This window comes from Salvia splendens, chromosome 2, assembly GCF_004379255.2.
Source record: "Salvia splendens isolate huo1 chromosome 2, SspV2, whole genome shotgun sequence".
Lineage (NCBI taxonomy): Eukaryota > Viridiplantae > Streptophyta > Magnoliopsida > Lamiales > Lamiaceae > Salvia > Salvia splendens.
Window position 1 is genome coordinate 36,936,286 of NC_056033.1, and position 17,518 is coordinate 36,953,803.

Below are 17,518 nucleotides of genomic sequence, written 5' to 3' on the forward strand. Positions count from 1 at the left end.
ATCCACGGGCAGGAACGGAGAACAGATTTTATTCAGATTGTTTTCAGATTATGGCTACAGATTTCAGATTGGATCTCAGATCACAGAATTATGTGTCCTATCCTCGTATAAATAGGCACACATGAGATCTTATCCTAATTAAGAAACATAATCCTAACCCAATTAGGAAACAGATTCAATGCATACTAACAAATTATTTATTGGACATACCAACTCACTATGCCATTTGATATGCCTAGACTAATGAATTTTTTTATTTGTTGACATACCCACTCACTACGTAATTTGGTATGTCTAGGGAATTTTTTCTCAACTAATCTCTATTAGTGCAATATTTCAAAATGAATAGAGCCAATCCAACTAACGAGGCCAGTAGTACTATATTATTTAATGCTTTTTCCCAAAATAAATGTAAAACAAAAGAGAGTTGAAAAGTTATATTCCTTCATAACGGTATTTAAAACTGCTATATTTAGGCTTCGCGCCTCATAAATTCACATTTCCTCGCTTCTCAATTGCCTCAATTTTGTAGCGATGATTCCCGAATCAGGTTCTTTCTCTATTCAATCTTACTCCTACGATTCAATTCTATTACGTTGAACTCTTATGTACTTTGATTTGGAGCAATTGTGGTTTTCTCACATTATTGGTTTCAAGTAACAGTGATCGAGTTTTTGGGGTGTGTGCCGCTGCTCCAGATGCTGCCGAGTTCGTCTCTGTGAAAGTGTGTCCGTGCAAACTACTGATTTGATCGAGTGTTGGAGCCGAGCTGCAGCTCAAAGAAGAGATCAAGAAATGAAGCTCGGCTTTGAGCTAGCTCGGCTAGAAAGGAGTTCGGCTAGAAAGGAGTTCGGCTAGAAAGGAGTTCGGTGAAAGGAGTTCGGTAAGCTCGGCTTACCGAGCTGGAACTAGCCTGGAACTAGCCGAGAAGAAGAAGGCAGAAGAAGGAAGCTCGGCTTTGAGCTGGAACTAGCCGAGAAGGAAGAGTTCGGTTTTGAGCCGAGTAGCGGTTATAACTAACTTTGGGAAATTGAGTTAGTTGGATTTTATTTCTTGATTGCATCTTGTATAAATAGCTCGATAGAGCTCAGTAGTGAAGTAGCAGAATTACACCATATACACACACACCCAGAGAGATTAATTCTCAAGATAGCGAGCGGTTGTGAGCGGTAGAGTGTGAGTGTGAGTTCATTGTAATTGTAAAGAGTTCATCAATAAGATTCCGGTCATCTTCTCCGTGGACGTAGGTGGTTTATCACCGAACCACGTTATATCGTTTGCGTGCTTTATTTTCTCGATTACGTGTGTGAGATCAGCGGCAACGCAACCCAACAGGTGGCGCCGTCTGTGGGAATTTCCCAAAGGAGTTCTTGATTGCTTTCTGGGATAGTTAGGGTCCAAGAATTCCGGTACTTGAGCTGATCTTGGCGATTGCCCACCGTCTGTTTGAGAAATGTCTACAGCTAAGTTTGAGGTGGAGAAGTTCACCGGGAAAAATGACTTTGGGCTGTGGAGGTTGAAGATAAAGGCCATCTTGATGCAGCAGGGCCTATGGAATATCTTGAAGAATGAAGTCGATGCCGAGAAAGAAGCGGAGGTCGATGAAAAAGAGAAAGGAAAGCTTCAGGATATGCAGTATAGAGCCTACAGCACCCTAATCTTGAATTTGTCAGATAGGGTTCTGAGGGAAGTCTCCAAAGAGGAGACAGCTGCGGGAGTATGGACAAAACTTGAGTCATTGTACATGACCAAGTCCATTACAAATCGTTTACACCTGAAGCAGAAGCTCCTTGCATTCAGATTCTCAGATGCGAGAGGAATTACAGAGCAACTTGAAGAATTTGGTAAGTGTGTAGATGATTTGGAAAATATCGATGAAATGATCAAGGATGAAGATAAAGCCTTGATGCTGCTGAATTCGCTTCCTAAGAGTTTTGAACACTTCAAGGATGCGGTGTTACTTGGAAGAGAGTCCAAGGTTACATATGAAGAAATTCATTCTGCTCTGAAAATGAAGGAATCGCATAAGAATGATTATTCCACTTCTACTAGACAAAATGATCCAGTGGCTGAGAGTCTTTTCTTGAAGAAGGGTCAGAACAAGAAAGTTTTCAACAAGAAGAAACAAAACAAAGATAAGGCTGAGGGAGAGAGGGAGACTAGAAGCTGCTACTATTGCAGAAAGCCGGGTCACTTGAAGAAGGCATGTTTTGCTTGGAAAAGGAAGCAAGAACAAGCGATCAATGCAGGTTCAAATACTGCAGATCTTGCTCAGGAAGTGGAGGCCAATGAGGCCTTGAATATACTCTCAGGGGCAAGAATTGAAGAATGTTGGATCATGGACTCGGGTTGCTCCTTTCATATATGCTCCCACAGATCCTGGTTTCAAAAGTTGACAGCACACACAGGATCAGTAATGTTGGGGAATGATCAGACATGTGATGTTAGAGGGATTGGAGAAATCAAGCTGAAGGTGAGTGATGGTAGTGTAAAAACTCTCACAGAAGTGAGGTTCATACCTCAGATCAAGAGAAACTTGATTTCTTTAGGGCTGCTGGAGTCCAAGGGCTACAGGTTTGAGTCCAGTAACGGAGTGCTCAGGGTGACAAAGGGTCCCAGAATAGTCATGGAGGCCAAAAGAAAGAATAGCCTGTATTACTTGGTGGGTGAAACCGTGATCAATGCAGCAAATGTTACTCAGTCAGAGAGCCTGGATCTGTGGCATGCTAGACTTGGGCATGTGGGGGAAAAAGGCATCAAGGAGCTTGCTAAGCTGGGTGTAATGAGGCTGGGGACATCAGAGAGGCTCAACAAATGTGAGTCTTGTATTCTTGGAAAGGCAAAAAGGCTACCATTCTCTGGTGGAAAGCACACTACAACAGCTCCCTTTGTATATGCTCACAGTGACTTATGGGGGCCTTCTCCAGCAGAATCCATAGGTGGAGGTAAGTATTTCATATCTATTATAGATGACTATTCAAGAAAGGTATGGGTTTACATCCTCAAAGAGAAGTCTCAAGCATTTGAGAGGTTTAGAGAATGGCATACTAGATATGAAAATGAGAAAGGGTCAGTGCTTAAGTACTTAAGAACTGATAATGGGATGGAGTTCTTATCTACTGAGTTTGATAGCTTCTGTAAAATGAAAGGGATAAGAAGGCATAGGACCGTGCCAAGGAACCCTCAACAGAACGGGCTGGCAGAGAGGATGAACAGGACGTTGCTAGAAAGAGTGAGATGCATGTTGTTCTACTCTGGAATGCCAAAGAAATTTTGGGCAGAGGCTGTTTCTACTGCAGCTGATCTGATTAACAAATGCCCCTCTTCATCAATTTCTAATGAGACTCCTGATCAGAGATGGTATGGAACTTTGGGAGACTACTCAGGCTTGAAGATTTTTGGGTGTGCGGCTTATGCACATATCAAGCAGAATAAGTTGGAACCAAGAGCAAGAAAATGTGTGATGTTGGGATACCAAGATGGAGTGAAGGGGTATAGGTTATGGAATATGGATGAAGGGGGTCAGAATATCATTGTGAGTAGAGATGTAGTGTTCGATGAAGGAGAAATGCCATTCAAGAAAAGTAGAGCACCCCCTGGTGGTGACAGTAGCTCTAGCATTCAAGAGTTTGAGTTTGATGAGAAATCTGCTTGGTCTGATGCTGATGAGGATGTTGAAATCTCTGAACACCAAGAAGAAGGTGGAGCTTCCAGTTCTCAGTCAGATGAAAACACAAGAGGTGGAGATCCATCAAATCAAGGAAACAGAAGAAATCCAAGAAGGAATGCAGGCTTGCCCAGCAGGTTTTCAGATTATGATATGAGCTTCTTTGCTCTTTGTGTAGCAGAGGTGCTCATGTTCTCAGAGCCTTCAACCTATGAAGAAGCCATAAAATGCAAAGAAAGTCAGAAATGGATCAGAGCCATGGAAGAAGAAATAGAGTCCTTGTTGAGAAATGGGACTTGGATTTTGGTGAATGACCCAGGGACTCAGAAACTCATAAGTTGCAAGTGGCTATTTAAGAAGAAGGTTGAAGTTGGGGAAGTTGAAAGCATACGTTTTAAGGCAAGGTTGGTAGCTAGAGGATTCACACAAGTAGAAGGTATTGACTACACTGAGGTGTTCTCTCCAGTGGTAAAACACACCTCCATTCGGATCTTATTGGCCTTGACAGCTCATTTTGATTGGGAGCTGCATCAACTCGATGTAAAAACAGCTTTTTTACATGGGGATCTAGAGGAGACGATCTATATGATGCAGCCTAAGGGTTTTGAAAGGCCTGGAGAAGAAAAGAAGGTTTGCTTACTTAAGAAAAGCCTATACGGGCTCAAGCAGAGCAGTAGGCAGTGGAACAAGAAGTTCCATGAGCAAATGGAGCTGATGGAGTTTGAGAGATCCAGCTTTGATAGCTGTGTATATGTCAAGAGAAGTGGAGATTTGATAATAGCCTACCTGTTACTGTATGTAGATGATATTCTACTAGCTGGATCAAGCTTGAGTGAATTGTGTAAAAAATCATGGATTAAATATGCCCGGTCAATGGATTTTGACCAAATAATAAATGTGACGAGACATTTAATTTTGTGAAATTAAATGACATAGCGTCGATCTACATTTTACGTAGGTAAATGTAGTATATTCACTTTCTCAAATCCGATTTCCGGTGAGTGAGAAATAGTGGATTAAAGTTGGGCATAATTAGCTTTTAATTAAAGCTTGGAGATGGAGCTTAGGGAATAATTAACTAGTGTTAATTATCCCACATTGGAGGATTAACACATCTTTAATGTGTATAAATTAAGTGACTTTATGTTACTTAATAATTATAGTGGACCAAGATGGGTGAAAGAGCCCACACGCGCGCACACGCGCGCGCCGCCGCCGCCCGCCCGCCCGAGCCCGAGCCCGAGCCCGTGCCCGTGCCCGTGCACGTGCTCGTGCTCGTGCTCGTGCTCGTGGTCGCGGGCCGCGGGCCTCGGGCCTCGGGCCCGGGCCCGGGCCCGAGCCCGATCCCGAGCCCGATCCCGATCTCGATCCCGATCTCGATCTCGATCTTGATCTTGGACTTGGACTTGGACTTGGACTTGGACTTGGATCTTGGCAATTGGTCTTTGGGTGGTCTTTGGGCTTGGTGCTTGGCCCAAACTATTCTTTTTGGACCACCGCCGAGTCAGCAATCCAAGTGGCTTGACACGTCGTCAAGCGAGGCACAGTCACGGTTGCCACGTGAGAAATCCACACGCTCCACACACGGATGGCACACTCCTGCCACACGTCTGTAACCGACGTCGGTTACGAATTGCCATGATGACAGCCATCATGGCTGTTGACCCCCTGCAGTGGACTGAGCCTATAAATAGGCCAGCCATTCCATGCATCACTACACAATTCAAAAAGCATTCTGCATCATAAGCTCTCTCCCTCTCCCTGCATAGTTTTTTCTGTCGAAGCTCTGCCCTCTCCTCCATCCAGTTCGCCGGAGCTCTGTTGATTGCGGTGCTGCATCAATAGAGACGTAGCCGTTTTACCTTTGGGGACGACACGCCAAACCGAAGAGCACTACCGGGGCGTATCTCGTCTTGCGGGAAGAGGCCTCCTCGACTCGGCTAATCACACTGGTTTAGTAGTTTCGATTATACGTTGTATTTTTAAGTTCAGTTCTTCCTTTCCTTTCTTTTGGGTTGTATTACGCCCGGTAGTTATCTTTGTAATCCCAGAATCCAACAATCGCAAGACGAGATAACTTGCCTTTGAAGGAATTTGGACTTCTAAACTGAACTAAAACTTTCGAAATATTAAACACCTTTGCTGGAGATGTCTACCGACTCCAACACCGCCGCTGCCACCACCGCCGCCCGCGCCAAGCGACCAAGAGACTAGGCTCGAAGTCATGGCGGACTATGAAGCTTGGAGAAAAGGGGATTATCTATGTAAAAACTTTATTTTAAGTGCATTAGATGATAGCCTCTATAATGTATACTCCAATGTAACCACATCTAAACAAATGTGGGAAAGCCTAGAGAAGAAATATAGCATAGACAATGCTGCAGGGACTGAACAGGTTGTAGCATCCAAGTTTATGGACTACAAGATGGTCGACTCTCGACCCATCATGGAGCAAGTCCAAGAGCTCCAAATGATCATCCACTCCTTAGTGGCTGAAGGGATGACCTTGCCCGATAAGTTCCTAAGGTGCACGATCATTGACAAGCTCCCTCCAAGTTGGAAGGACTTCAAGAGTTATCTCAAGCACAAGCGAAAGCAGATGACCCTTGAAGACTTGATCGTGAAGTTGCGCATTGAGGCCGACGTGCGCAAAAGTGATCAAAAGGCTAAGGGCTTCACCCCAAATGAAGCCAAAGCCAACCTGTTGGAGCGGGGCGGTCCCTCCAACAAACGCCCTCGCCCAAACCGTCCAAACGACAAAGGGAAGGGAAAGCAGCCTTCAAAGAAGTTTGAAGGCGACTGCTACAAATGTGGCAAACCGGGCCACTTTGCCAAAGACTGCCGCAGCAAGAAGAAGAAGCCGGCAGCCCACGTCGTTGAGAAGGAGTTCAAGGACTGGGATGAGAACGACCTCATTGCAGTGGTCACTGAAGAGGTTAACCTTGTTGATAACAAGGGAGGCTGGTACATCGACACCGGCGCTACTGCTCATGTTTGCTCCGACAGGAGCAAGTTTGCCTCCTACACTGCTGTTGAAGGGAGGAAGATCAACATGGGGAATCAAGCATCGTCAGAAGTCCTCGGCGTTGGCAACGTGATTCTCATGATGACGTCTGGCCTAACTATCACTTTGAAGGATGTGCTGCATGTCCCGGACATCCGCAAGAACCTAGTGTCAGGATCAATACTAGTTAATAAAGGGTTTAAACTTGTATTTGAGTCCGATAGGTTTGTCTTGTATAAGTTTGGAAAATCCATCGGAAAAGGTTATGTAACCGATGGGCTTTTCAAGCTTAGTGTAGCAACTCGAAGTGTTGCGAAGCCATTGGCCAATAAGAATAAAGCATCTACTTCCTCTTATTTGATTGAGTCTTCAAATTTGTGGCATTGTAGATTGGGACATGTAAATTCAAAAGCCATTAAAAGATTAGTAAATTTAGATTTACTAAAGGCTAATGAATTGGATATCCAAGATAAATGTGAAATTTGTCTTGAAGCAAAAATGACTAAGTTGCCGTTTCACTCGGTTGAACGAAGCACAAAACCCCTTGAATTAATTCACACGGATGTATGTGATTTAAAGATGTTGCAAACTAGAGGTGGTAAAAAGTACTTTATCACTTTCATAGATGATTGCACAAGATATTGCTACATTTATCTTTTAAGAAGCAAAGATGAAGCAATAGAGGCGTTCAAAAATTATAAGAACGAAGTTGAGAATCAACTTGGTTGTAAAATCAAAATGATTCGAAGCGATAGAGGAGGCGAATATGTAGCCCCGTTTGAGGAGTTATGCAACGCAAGTGGTATAATTCATCAAACAACTGCTCCATATTCACCACAATCTAATGGTGTTGCAGAACGCAAGAATCGAACTCTAAAAGAGATGATGAATGCACTGCTACTCAGTTCAGGATTACCACATAACATGTGGGGGGAAGCTGTTTTGACAGCAAACTATATCTTGAATAAAATCCCTCTCAAAGGAAAAGATGTTACTCCTTATGAGTTGTGGAAGGGAAGGAAGCCATCCTACAAATACCTCAAAGTGTGGGGGTGTTTGGCAAAGGTGATGGTTCCTCCGCCCAAAGAAGTTACAATCGGACCTAAGACGGTTGATTGCATCTTCATTGGATATGCACTTAACAGTAGTGCATATCGATTTGTTGTTCACAAGTCTGAAATATCGACTATCACAGTAGGAACAACAATTGAGTCGAGGAATGCTGTATTTCTCGAAAATACCTTTCCTTGCAAAGATAAGGAAAAAGTATCAACCAATTCTGAGACAAGAATTGAAGAAGCCACTAGTTCTAAACAAGTGGAAGAAGAAGCCACTAGTTCTAAATCAACAGATGCGGAACCTGAATCGCGCAAGCGTGCAAGGCCCGATCCAAAAGATACAGTACTAAGACGTGGTAATAGAGTCAGAACACCAAAAACTTTTGGTCCTGACTACATTGCTTTCATGTTGGATGAAGAACCAACATCGATAAAAGTAGCCTTTGCTGGCCCAGACGGGCTGCATTGGAGAGAAGCTGTTCAAAGCGAAATTGATTCAATTTTGCTAAACCACACATGGGTGTTGGTTGATTTGCCCGAAGGTGCTAAACCTTTAGGATGCAAATGGGTTCTTAAAAGAAAGTTTAAGGCCGATGGAACAGTTGATAAGTATAAAGCCCGATTAGTAGTAAAGGGTTTTAAACAAAAAGAAGGACATGACTTCTTCGATACCTATTCACCTGTAACAAGGATTACATCTATCCGGGTGCTTCTCGCTATTGCTGCATTGCACAATCTCGAGATTCATCAAATGGATGTAAAGACCGCGTTTCTGAATGGTGAACTAGAAGACGAAATCTACATGGAACAACCCGAAGGGTTTGTAGTACCTGGACAAGAGAAAAAGGTATGCAAGCTCGTGAAATCCCTATATGGATTGAAACAAGCGCCATTGCAATGGCACTTGAAGTTTGATAATGTGATGTTATCAAATGGGTTTAAAATCAACGAGTGCGACAAATGTGTCTACATCAAGAGCACTAATAACGGTCATGTTATAGTGTGTCTCTACGTTGATGATATGTTAATCTTGGGTAGCAACACTCAAGTAATTAACGATACAAAGGCCATGTTAAAGAGAAACTTTGACATGAAAGACATGGGTCTAGCCGATGTAATTCTTGGAATGAAGATTCTAAGAACGAATGATGGAATCATCTTAACACAATCACATTATGTTGAGAAGATATTGAATAAATTCAAAGCCTATGATGGCGCGCCGGTTAAGACTCCAATTGAACTCGACGTTCACTTGAGCAAAAACAAAGGCGAGCCCGTTGCACAAGAAGAGTATGCACGGGTCATCGGGTGCATTATGTACTTGACTAATTGCACTCGACCTGACATTGCTTGTGCCGTGAACAAGTTAAGTCGTTACACGAGCAATCCAAGCAAAGAGCATTGGAGAGCTCTTGTGAGGGTTTTGAGATATTTAAAACACACTCAAAATCTTGGGCTACACTTCTCGAGATACCCCCCGGTGCTTGAAGGGTACTGTGATGCCAATTGGATATCCGATAATAGAGACTCACTTTCAACAAGTGGATATGTCTTTACTATTGGGGGTGGTGCTGTATCGTGGAAATCCACAAAACAGACCTGTATAGCCCGATCAACAATGGAATCGGAGTTCATTGCCTTGGATAAGGCTGGTGAGGAAGCCGAGTGGCTTAAGAACTTCCTTGAAGACATTCCATGTTGGTCTAAGCCAGTGCCACCAGTGCTGATTCACTGCGATAGCCAAGCGGCTATTGGAAGGGCAAACAATGGTTTCTATAACGGTAAGTCTCGACATATACGTCGACGACATAACACCGTGAGACATTTGATCACAACAGGGGTGATTACAATTGACTATGTGAAGTCAATAGATAATCTAGCGGATCCGCTAACCAAAGGGTTAAACCGTGATCAAATGAATAAGTTGCTAGAGGGAATGGGTTTGAAATCCACAAACTAAAGAATTGTCATAGTGGTAACCCAACCATGATGACTGGAGATCCCAAGAACTTGGTTCAAAGGGACAACTAAGCTATGAGAGTTCATGGAAAAACACTCAAACTATATCTATTCCCTAGAGAGCAATAGAGTGTTGGAGAACTTGCCTCGTGGTAAAGGCTAAGTCTATGACTTTTAATGGTTCTTAAGGATCTCAAAGAGATGGAATTCTCAAAGAGACCAAGTATGGCAAGGTACTTGACTAAGAATCACCTACGTAAGTGCGAAGTGTGGTCGCTTCATAAAAAACGCACTTATGAATCCAAAGTGGTGTCCAAGACCGCAATGGACACAAAACGTGAGAACGGATGAGGTTGAGGTGTTTAAGTGTTAACACCATTGTCTCGGTGCACGCCGTGGGGGATTAGTTCAAAGCATCGCGCTACTAAGCCGCCTGTGTATCCGATGGTGTCGACTATGGAGGGTTCAAAGTCAACAACTACCTATCCTTATGCTTATATACCTCGCGAGGGTTGAGCTTGTGTCTGCATGCATATGCATTCGGCTATTTCCACTCATGTGGGGGATTGTAAAAAATCATGGATTAAATATGCCCGGTCAATGGATTTTGACCAAATAATAAATGTGACGAGACATTTAATTTTGTGAAATTAAATGACATAGCGTCGATCTACATTTTACGTAGGTAAATGTAGTATATTCACTTTCTCAAATCCGATTTCCGGTGAGTGAGAAATAGTGGATTAAAGTTGGGCATAATTAGCTTTTAATTAAAGCTTGGAGATGGAGCTTAGGGAATAATTAACTAGTGTTAATTATCCCACATTGGAGGATTAACACATCTTTAATGTGTATAAATTAAGTGACTTTATGTTACTTAATAATTATAGTGGACCAAGATGGGTGAAAGAGCCCACACGCGCGCACACGCGCGCGCCGCCGCCGCCCGCCCGCCCGAGCCCGAGCCCGTGCCCGTGCCCGTGCACGTGCTCGTGCTCGTGCTCGTGCTCGTGGTCGCGGGCGCGGGCCGCGGGCCTCGGGCCTCGGGCCCGGGCCCGAGCCCGATCCCGAGCCCGATCCCGATCTCGATCCCGATCTCGATCTCGATCTCGATCTTGGACTTGGACTTGGACTTGGACTTGGATCTTGGCAATTGGTCTTTGGGTGGTCTTTGGGCTTGGTGCTTGGCCCAAACTATTCTTTTTGGACCACCGCCGAGTCAGCAATCCAAGTGGCTTGACACGTCGTCAAGCGAGGCACAGTCACGGTTGCCACGTGAGAAATCCACACGCTCCACACACGGATGGCACACTCCTGCCACACGTCTGTAACCGACGTCGGTTACGAATTGCCATGATGACAGCCATCATGGCTGTTGACCCCCTGCAGTGGACTGAGCCTATAAATAGGCCAGCCATTCCATGCATCACTACACAATTCAAAAAGCATTCTGCATCATAAGCTCTCTCCCTCTCCCTGCATAGTTTTTTCTGTCGAAGCTCTGCCCTCTCCTCCATCCAGTTCGCCGGAGCTCTGTTGATTGCGGTGCTGCATCAATAGAGACGTAGCCGTTTTACCTTTGGGGACGACACGCCAAACCGAAGAGCACTACCGGGGCGTATCTCGTCTTGCGGGAAGAGGCCTCCTCGACTCGGCTAATCACACTGGTTTAGTAGTTTCGATTATACGTTGTATTTTTAAGTTCAGTTCTTCCTTTCCTTTCTTTTGGGTTGTATTACGCCCGGTAGTTATCTTTGTAATCCCAGAATCCAACAAATTGCAGATTGTAAAAGATGAGCTTAAACAAAAGTTTGAGATGAAGGATCTTGGGGAGGCAAAACGAATCCTAGGCATGGACATTGTCAGAAATAGGAAGAAGAAGGAACTGAGGCTTGTGCAAGCTGAGTACATCAAGAAAGTGATAAGGAAATATCAGGTGACAAATGCAAAGGCAGTCTCTACTCCATTAGCAGGCCATTTTAAGTTGAGCAAAGAACAGGCGCCTAAAACCGATGAAATCAGAAGGGAAATGAGTGCGATACCATATGCGAATATAGTGGGAAGCATAATGTACTTGATGATATGTACAAGGCCGGATGTGGCTCATGCTATAAGCGTGGCTAGCAGGTACATGGCTGATCCGGGTAGAGAACACTGGATGGCTCTGAAATGGATCTTGAAATATTTGGGAGGATCTGTTATGATTGGTTTGAGATTTGGTGGAAAAGCATGGTCTGAGAAAGATGAGATTCTTGTAGGCTACTGTGATTCTGATTATGCGGCCAACTTGGATAATAGGAAGTCCCAAAGCGGCTACATATTCACTTTGTTTGGTACAGCCATTAGTTGGAAGTCGAATCTACAACCGGTGGTCGCATTGTCCACAACTGAGGCAGAATATATTGCACTAACAGAGGCCGCAAAGGAGGGAAAATGGCTACAAGGAATCTTACAAGATCTGGGGATAGAGCTGGGAGCAGTAATGATTAATTGTGACAGCAATTCAGCCATATGCTTAGCCAAGCACCAAATGTTCCATGAGAGATCTAAACATATCGATGTAAGGAGGCACTTCATCAGAGACGAAATTCAGAGTGGGAAGATCAATGTGGTGAAGGTTCCCACTGAAGAAAATGCCTCAGACATGTTAACCAAGTCACTACCAACTTTGAAGTTCAAGCATTGCTTGAAGTTGGTGGAAATTGTGGAATGTTGAAGTATGGAACAGGATTGAGAAGGGAATCTAGATATTGATGGAGTTTTGCAAGGACAAGGTGGAGATTTGTGAAAGTGTGTCCGTGCAAACTACTGATTTGATCGAGTGTTGGAGCCGAGCTGCAGCTCAAAGAAGAGATCAAGAAATGAAGCTCGGCTTTGAGCTAGCTCGGCTAGAAAGGAGTTCGGCTAGAAAGGAGTTCGGCTAGAAAGGAGTTCGGTGAAAGGAGTTCGGTAAGCTCGGCTTACCGAGCTGGAACTAGCCTGGAACTAGCCGAGAAGAAGAAGGCAGAAGAAGGAAGCTCGGCTTTGAGCTGGAACTAGCCGAGAAGGAAGAGTTCGGTTTTGAGCCGAGTAGCGGTTATAACTAACTTTGGGAAATTGAGTTAGTTGGATTTTATTTCTTGATTGCATCTTGTATAAATAGCTCGATAGAGCTCAGTAGTGAAGTAGCAGAATTACACCATATACACACACACCCAGAGAGATTAATTCTCAAGATAGCGAGCGGTTGTGAGCGGTAGAGTGTGAGTGTGAGTTCATTGTAATTGTAAAGAGTTCATCAATAAGATTCCGGTCATCTTCTCCGTGGACGTAGGTGGTTTATCACCGAACCACGTTATATCGTTTGCGTGCTTTATTTTCTCGATTACGTGTGTGAGATCAGCGGCAACGCAACCCAACAGTCTCAAAAGAAGATCGCCGAAGTCGTATTCGTCAAGCACTATGGTAGTTTTTGTTACGAATTTGTGTTTGCTTTCTCGAATTTCATCTTTTGGCAAATGATTTGTTCTCGAGTTCTAAGACGGTTTTTTTTATCGGGATGATTGTTTGTTGGGAACTAGTAGAATTTATCTGAGATGGTAGCTCAATCGTTATATGTCTATTGACGAGTTAATTGAGTTGAGCTAACACCAGTTACTGTAAAGCATTTAGCAAGCTTGGTGAGTTAGCTAACAAGGCAAGCGCAAAAAATTGGCTTCTACATGGCATTGGAAAAGACTCATTTTCTTATGTCGATTTTGACGAGCTTTATTTAGAAATAGCGCATAACTAGCTTTGCAAGACAGTTTACTTTGTGGTGCTGCTGTACTTTTCAGAATTGAGCTGTCAATCTTCCATTGCAACAATTGTTGGTACATTCACAATTTTTACTTCAATCATCTAATTTCTATTTTTTGCCTGCAATAATGAAGACCAAGGAGATTCTATAGTTTGTGAAGGAGAAGGTGCTGATGGGATCTATTTCATATGGGAAGGAGAGGTAATGGTGTTTTCATTATAGACTATTCAGGTGTACTGTATGCTTGTGTGATATTTTCTTAACTGTACTCTTACATCCTTGCAGGCTGAGGTCTGTGAGTCTTTACAGTCCGATGGTAAAAGTCACGCTGAATATCATTTGAAGCAATATGACTTTTTTAGCCATGGTTAGATGCCAATGCTTAAATTTTCATTGTACACAAATTTCATGTTGTACAAATGATTGATAAACTAGATGGGCTGAATGTAACTTCACTTTTACTTCCTCTGTGGATACAATTTGTTAAAACAGATGGTATTTGTTGTAACATATCAGAATAGTCTTCCCTTACCCCAACATTAGATACTTACTCATTGCCACTTACATATTCTTGGAAATTTGTGCGCATCATTATACAATGTATATGAGAATATATTGAAGGCTGAGGTTACATTGCAGGTATGTCACCATTTACTCAGCCAGTGGATGTGCTTGCTTTGTCTAAGGTTGCATTGTTATCTTATATATTTACTGATTGTGCAGGCATGTTTATAAATATGCCCTGGAATCTACTCTCACTTTTCTCCGTGTGCAGCTGACTTGCTTAGTCCTTCCTAGTGATCAAGCCCATTTGTTAAAACCAAAATCAATTTGGAGTGCGGATGATGCACAGGAGAAGCGCCCACTCATTGAGCGAATTTTACAGCTGGATCCTATAGAGGTATGTACCAAGAAGTTACTCTTTTTTGGGAAGTGGTGCTTTACTTGCTTCAAAGTTTTGACAAGGGGCAAGTGGAAAACTAATCATATTCGTATGCAAACAGTATCTTTTGGTTTCCCTGAGTTCGCCTCTTGTTTATAGTATTTGTTTGGCTATATTGTACTATCAAAAAATAGTTATCCTTCACCATCACAGGTTGATGTTTTCCAATGTACTACTTTGCCTGATGCAATAAAACATGTAAGCGTGTTTGGCGGGCAATTTCTCGGACAGGTATGCCTGAGTTTAAACGAAGAGTCCTGCTATTTCGAATTCATTTGGGAAGCCAAATGCAATTTATGATGTGATTGGTTAAGTAACTACTTAAGGCCATTTCTAAAATTTTTGAATGGGCTTACCATTTGAATACTGTTGCCTCCACCTGGCCTAGCATGGGCCTTTTACATAGTGCTCTTCTCTATTTTCCTTCAAACATTGCTATGGTTTGAGCTCTTCTACTGATTGTATGCATTGGGTGATGAGTGCAGGCACTGGCTGCAGCATGTAAAATTGTTGATTCTCAAAAGATTGTTCACAGTTTGCATGCATACTTCATTCTTCCAGGCGATCTTAGTAGTATGTATCCATATGAATTCACTTTCCTCAGTATCTCTACTTTTATTGCTAATTCTGAATCCTGACATGCTTACTTACACATGTTTGTTCATTGCTTTCCAATTAAATAAGTATCTAGTTAGTTAAATGTATCATAATGGTTTCAGGAACAATTATATATAAAGTGCATCGTGTACGTGATGGGAAAAGCTTTGCAACCCGAAGGGTAGAAGCTATACAAAGAGAGAAAGTCATGTTTACACTAATGGTTTCTTTTCAGGTAAATCCATCTTAAATGTGCTGAAACTAAAGATGGCATTGGTAGCCCATTTTTGGACTTAAATATCTTTGTTCTGTGATTGCAACTTTTCTAAACACACTGCTATAACATACAGAAAGAGGAACAACTGTTCATTCACCAGGTGGTAGCAATGCCTTCTGTGCCTGATCCAGAAAAGGTTTTAAATTATGATTTTATCAGTTCTTATTAGTAGTATCTTTTATATTCTGGAGAATTTCAATTTTTTGCTCCCTTTTCAGCTTATATCAAGGGAAGAGTTGCAAGAACAACGTCTTGTTGATCCTAGGATTCCGAGGTCAGACTTCTTATCATGAGCATTACGTTCTTTTAACTGTACCACGAGCTCAACCAACCCAATTCACTTTCTGGTCTAGTTTCTTACTCGTTCTTATCAAACGTGTCCTCTCAAATGCAGAAATTTGTCAAAACCTTATAGATTATTAACATGTGTTGCAGGACATACCGCATTGAAGCTGCTACTGATTTTTTTCCGTGGCCCGTTGAGGTTAGGTTCTGTGAGCCTGATACTGCTGGCACCAATTACAAAAAATCTCGTCCACAGTCTCTGTCATATTCATTTGTGATGTAGTAATAATTTTGAAGGCATTCTCAGTTTCTCACTTGCATTTCTGTTCTATCCTCTGCAGTTTAAGGTACTGGTTTAGAGCTAGAGGAATACTTTCTGATGATCAGGCTTTGCACAGGTCACTCTCCTTTACCAGCCCCTAGACGCTCCCTTATTTGCTTATGAAACATGAACCTTTGGGACACCAAATAAGAACTGTTATCAACTTGAATTGATAGTGCCATGTTCAGAATCATATCAAAGTATTATCTGCGCGTGTGTGTGTGTACGAGGGGGATCACATGAGTCCCCTTTCTTATCGCGAGTCTCCTTTTTATCACTGCTTCGGATGAACGTATAATTATTGAAAATCCTGTGTATAAACGATTGTACAGCGGATTCAGTAATTTTATACGTACAATGAAGTGATAACGAGGGGACTCACAGATTCGCAATAAGAAGGGTACTAATAACCAAACCGCAGTATATTACTAGACATTTAACCCTTTCACACACTGTATTGGCATTGATGTTCACTCCACTTCCTTGCAGATGCATAGTGGCTTTTTCACGAAGTGAGTTTACACCAACATTATGAAAAGGATCTTAAGTCAACAAATGTTAGCCTAGACGATTCGTAAGTCAAAATTTCTCATATTTTCTTGTAATTAGATTGATTAACTGTAGAGTTCCAAGGAACAATATCTGAACACTGTATATTTGATTGCATAATATTATTGTCTCAGGATGTGGTTTCACAAGCCTCTTAGAGCTGACGATTGGCTGCTATATGTGGTGAATAGCCAAACCAACGCACTCCTATATTCATATTACACAGTTGGATCAAGTTTTAATGCTCTTTGTTTTTGTTTTGTTTTTTTCTCAGATTGACAGTCCAATTTCTCACAGCGGTCGTGGATTTGTTAGTGGACGAATGTTTACTCGAACAGGAGAGGTAAATAAGTCATTAATTACCAGAGAACGATGTTGAGTTTAAAATGGAATGTATTTTTTGATGAAATCAATTATTGTTAGCAACTAGTGGTTTCTATAGCGCAAGAGGGATTAGTGAGGAGGGCGAGGGAACCAGCTCCAGCTTCCGCGTCCAAACTATAATATTCAGTGGCATCGATCAAGTCTATTTTTAATTTTTTTTCAACTCATAACAGAGCTGCCCCATTCAGAGAAATTATTTGTGGTAGAGAATAAACTGGCTCGGAAATGAGGGAATTAGATTACCACCAAGAATTGTGCTAAAACATCAGTTAATTCAGTTGTTTGGCATGTAGGTTATGCATGCCTTATTTTCTTGTCTGGTTAAGTAAATGAGGAATAAAGTAGGAAATGAAAGTGGTAGAGAAATGAAGAGAGAATAAAGATAAAAAGTAAAGTAACTGATAATAAATGTGTTGACTTTTACTAAAAAAAAAAGGAATGACTCCACTAGTACTAAAATTATAAAATGACTCTATTACTATAAAACGAAGGAAGTATCTTGTTCAGTTGCATTTTTGCTCAGCCCCTGTTAATGTATCTTGAGTTGACACAGATTCATAATGCTAAAATTAGATTGTTTCTCATGATTAATCTCATGACTAATTTAATCCTAGACAAATCGTATTATGAGTCTGTGACTTACCTCCATAATGCTGATTTTTTTCAACAGTTAATTTTTACACCATAAACTCCTT

At 42.2% G+C, this 17,518-nt stretch overlaps 1 pseudogene; it reads left to right on the plus strand.

Annotated features, from left to right (window-relative positions):
• Positions 1–519: 519 nt before the first annotated feature.
• On the plus strand, positions 520–17,411 carry LOC121792553 (annotated as a pseudogene).
• The last annotated feature ends 107 nt before the right edge of the window (positions 17,412–17,518 follow it).